We start from the raw sequence: 5212 nt of genomic DNA on the forward strand, positions 1-5212 counted from the left end.
CCCGCCTCTGCCCCAGCGTCTGCTCCCAGACGTTGCTCAGGCAGCCATTATCTTCCCCATTGTTACCAAGCAGCGACCGGAAGCGACGGCGCACAACAGGAAGTGACGATGCCGAGTCCCGCCGCTGCAGCTCCATTCCCAGCCTATTAGCCAATCCCAGTCGAGTCTCGGAAAAGTTTAGTGGGCCTAGGAGGGGTACAGCGGACGACGAGGAGGGGAGGGCGTCGGCTTGGAAAACGAAAGCTGCTATGACGCCCACCGTGTGACAGGCCCCACCCTCCTCCGCCATTTTGAATTGTGCCGAGAAATTCGCGTTCCGAGAATTGTGGGAACATTCCCTTTCCCATTTTGAAAGCTGAAGAACGTCACTGTCTGGCTGCGTGAATCTTTTTGCAGAGAGCGAGAAATGTGATGTTGGTCTAACTTGGCATCTATTCAATCAGTCCCCACCAATTCATACAGCATCTTATATTTTATCCAACATACATATTTATTGAGCGCCAACTGTAGGTCAAGCACTATTGCAGATGTTGAGAAAATTAGACCAAAATTTAAAAATAAAATAAAATCTCAGTTCTCATAAATCTTGATAATCTACTGAGGCTATATTAATTTTTAAAAAGCAAATTATAGCACATAAATTGTTGATGAATGCTAAAAAGAGCAAGTGGGGAAGGAAGATGGGAATGCACCCTATTGTTTGAAACAGGAATTGCAAGACTTAAAAGTGTTCAGGAGTCTCTTTGAGGTGGTAACTCTCTGAAGTACTTGAAAAAGGGAGGTTATTGTCAAAGGGTGGGAAAATCTGATAGCGGTGGAATTCCTAAAAGGGCTGTTAAGGAAGCCTCTCTTATATGGTAATTCCTGAAGGAATGGAGGTATTCCACCCCACAGCATTTAATTCATATTGCCCCAGTTAAAAGAAAATAACCTTCCCAGTTTTTTGTAGGGTGCTTCTGTGTTTTTTTTTCCTCCATTTTCCTGACAACAAGCCAAACAGGGTGGCTTTCTTACCGTTTTCCAACTAGACTAACTTGTTCCTATCTCAAATACTTTGCCTAGGCTGTAATATTTCCTTTGATCTCTTGGCTTTCATCAGCCAAGCTTCATTATTGTCCCCTTTCCAGAGAAACTCTCCTTGCCCTTAGCTGCTTAATTTTCCGTGAAGCACTTGTCAAAATATAGTATTTCTTTGTTTGCACAATCTTTTAAAAAGCAGTAAACCTTTTTGTTTTGTTCACTGTTGTATCCCTACCGACTGCATAATAGGCTCATGTTTTGGGGAAGAATTACTGCCTCGGTATAGTGTAGTGTTAGCCTGAAATAAAAGCAAATTTGTATTCTAAGCAATTAAAATTTATATCCTGTTTATCTTTCCAGCACGTTTGATATTGTCTTGTTAACAATGTAATGTATGATTTAGAGACTGTCACTACTAAGTTTTTGTCTTATTTTAAAGATAAGGTATTAGAATGTTTACCTGGAATGTGTAAAACGAAGTCTTCAGCGATTTGCAACTGCCATTAAGCCTAATATTAAGACTATGGCAATAACTAGCCACTCCTGACATACTCTTGAGGTGTATATAGCTTAATGTAAAATATAAAATAATAAAAGTGGGAAGAATAGGTGAGTATTTCTACAGCCTTGAACTATGGAAAGATTTTCTAAACATGTAGAAGGATATTCTAAGCATGGCACAAATCCATAAAGGGAAAGACTAATAAAATACAATTTCCTAAATATAAGTAAAGCTTCTGAACGTCAAAATACAAGGTTAGTAAAGCTAAAATACAAATGACATATTGAAAAATATAATTTCAACACGACACATGACATCTTAGAGATTATGTTATTGCTTTATAATAAAATTAAAAGATAACTGACAAACTGGCAAAAATGCTGCACATACAGGAAATGTGACTAAATATCACAAGTATATAAAAAGTATTAAATTGATATTATTTATTTGGTGCTGGAGAGTGAATCCAGGGCCTTGCATCTACACCACGAATCATAAACTAATTTTTTTAAGTTGAAGATTTAAGGAGAAGGGAAAGCTACTTAGGTTTGACTAGCATTATGAGTCAATTAAACAGTTTTAGCTGGATGTACTGGCACGCTACTATAATCCTAGCACTCTGGGAGCCAAAGGCAGGAGGATCACAGTTTGAGACCAGCCTGGGTAACTGAAAGACAGGGAGATTTGTTTCAAACAGTTAGGGCAGGGTATATAACTCAGTGTGAAAGTCCTAAGCTCAATACCCAGTACAGGAAAAAATTTAATAAAAGTTTATTTTTATTTTATCTATTTATTTTTCAATCCCAAGTACTGCAATAAATTTTAATAAAAATGTATGTATGTATGTACGTATGTATGTATTTGTTTATTTTTGAGGCACTGGAGATGGAACTCGGTGCCTACACACTAAGCTATATCCTCAGGCTACATTCTCAGCCCTTGTTTTCATTTTGAGACAGTCTCACTAGGTCAATAGGCTGCCTAGGCTGGGCTGAAACTTGTGATTTTCCTGCTTCAGCCACCCAGAGTGCTGGAATTACAGGTTTATGTCACCAATCCTGGCTAAAAGTTGATTTTTAAAAAGATAAATACCCCAGTTTTGAAATGTACAAAGGACATGAATGGGTAATCTTAAAAAAGGAAGCTGGGTGTGGTGGTGTACAACCAGGAGGCTTAGGCAGGAGATCTCATCAAGTTTCTAGCCAGCCTGGGCTATATAGTGAGTTCAAGGCCAGCTGGAGCTACAAAATGAGACCTATATCAAAAAGAAAAAAAAGGAGAAAATATTTGTCTGATAAACATAGAAAATATGCTACATCTCATTAGTAATGAGAATAAAAGTGATTTTTCTTTCTCAGGGGGAGGCCTACCAGTATGTCAGAGATTAAAAAACAACTCACAGTATTGAGTGTTGATGAAGATCCTATGAAATGAACACCTTACACTTTTTTGTTGTTCAAGTGCTGGGGATTGAACTGAAATAGGTACAAGAAAAAAGAATGAAACGAACACAATTATATGCTTAGTGCTACTTTATACTCTTTTTTTTTTCTTTTTTCTTTTTGGTGGTACTGGGGATTGAACCCAGGACCTCCACACTAAGCTATACTCCCAGCCCTTTTTATTTTTTTTATTTTTTTTAGATAGGGTCTACTAAATCACTAAATTGCTCATGCTGGACTTGAATTTGCAATCCTCCTGCCTCAGCCTCCCAGAGTGCCAGGATTATAGGCATAGGTCACTGTGCTGGGCTTAGTGTTAGTCTTTAAAGACAAAGGCTTTGTGACATACCTCCAAGCCTCAATATAGCTATACTATTTGAGCAACAAATCTATCTATCTATCATCTATCTATCTATCTATCTATCTGTCTGTCTGGAGCTAATCATAGTGTAGTTTGTAGTATTAAAATGTTGAAAAGTCAGGAAATCAGGGAAAAGAAAAAATATGAGAAAATGAAAGAATGGAAATAAAGTTTTTGTAAATACAGAAGGGAGGAGGGGGTGAAGGGAGGGAAGGGACAAGGGGAAAAAATGAGCACCAAGACCTGTCACGTAAAGGTACAAGATCCTAGTGATGAATGTAACTGTACTGTATACCTAGAATGTACCAATAAACTCAATGAGAAAAAATATCAGGAAAGACAACTAATAATAATAATTAGTTAAACATACTAAATCTACATAATCAACCACTACATATCCATTAAGATGTGTAGTTTTTGTTTACATATTTTTAGTGAAAGAAATTTATAAAGCATGTATGATTATTATTATTATTATTATTTTTTTTTTTTGGCACCAGGGATTGAACTCAGGTCCTTGCGCTTGCAAGGCAGGCCACCGAACCGCTGAGCTAAATCCCTGGCCCCTATTTTTAAATTAAAGTATATACATAAGTACACCTAGAGAAGCCTATAAGTTAGTACATATGCAATAAAATGTGATGGAAGTATTAGTCATGTTAACTTACTTCTTTACTCCTTTCTGTATTGTCTTGAATATTTTACAGTGTTTCATATAGTATATGATATTGGATTGGGACAGCCATTTTCATTTTTAAAGAAAAATCTGAATTTGATGCTTGTGCATGACAGAATCTACTTTAGCAACTTAATACTTCATGGTTCAAACATCCACTTAATTGTGTCTTTTGCATATTCTCCTACCCTTTTATAAACATGGACTGCTCTCTTCCAGTATCTAGGAAATGACTTACAGCATCTCACAACAGTTTATCCCATGATTGCTATTCAATATCATTCTAGAACCTTGAAACAGTCAGGCTACTTAGTTTCTCTTTAGCCTAATTGCATGTCCTTACCATTTGATTTTTACTTATATGTGACCTTCAAGCGATTTTTATACCTTCTAGTTCAAGTGACCTTTAGGAAAATAGAAAAAAAAATCCATTGCAACCATATGATGAAGAACAAGGATATATCAAGAAGACTGTGCGCTGTGGCATGACAAATATTGAACAAAGACTTATCAATGTAATGAATATTACAAAGCATATGTGTGTACAAATGAGAGTATGCGTACCTTTAGCCAAGAGAAGCTTTATTTTTAGTTAAGACTTGAAGGAAGAAGGATGGTTCAGGAAGATAAGGGAAGCAACCTGAGAGAGAAAATAACCTTGCACAAATTCCCTGGGGTGAAAAAGTGAAACCTGAGGAACTGAAAGAGTAATTTATTTTCTCTAGTAAATATTGTTTTACTTCTAAACAGCACTCCTCACATTGGAATTTGGTTGGTCTATTTGCTTATTTACTGATTGAATTTATATGTTTATGATTTGTCTGTTTTCCTGCTGGCCAACCCCCTTCCCTAAAAGTATAAGTTTAATGGGACCTTGGACTTTGCCCTATTTCCTCACCCTTGTATTTTCAGAGCCTAAATATTGAATATATATATTTCTTGAATGAATCAGTTTGTAGTTTCTATTACAGATTTTGGATTTTATCCAAAGAGCAATTGGGAGATGTTGAAGAATTTTAAAAAGAAGAGTTATATGGTTTGATTAAAGTTTGACCAGAGACAGTTTAATGGCTGCTATGGGTTTGAATCTTTTTTTGGGTGTGTGCGCCCGAGCGTGTGTGTGGTGTGTGTGTGTGTGTGTGTGTGTGTGTGTGTGTGTGTGTGAGAGAGAGAGAGAGAGAGAGAGAGAGAGAGAGAGAGAGAGAGAGAGA

This window comes from Fukomys damarensis, unplaced genomic scaffold, assembly GCF_012274545.1.
Source record: "Fukomys damarensis isolate Sample0158 unplaced genomic scaffold, DMR_v1.0_HiC HiC_scaffold_39, whole genome shotgun sequence".
Lineage (NCBI taxonomy): Eukaryota > Metazoa > Chordata > Mammalia > Rodentia > Bathyergidae > Fukomys > Fukomys damarensis.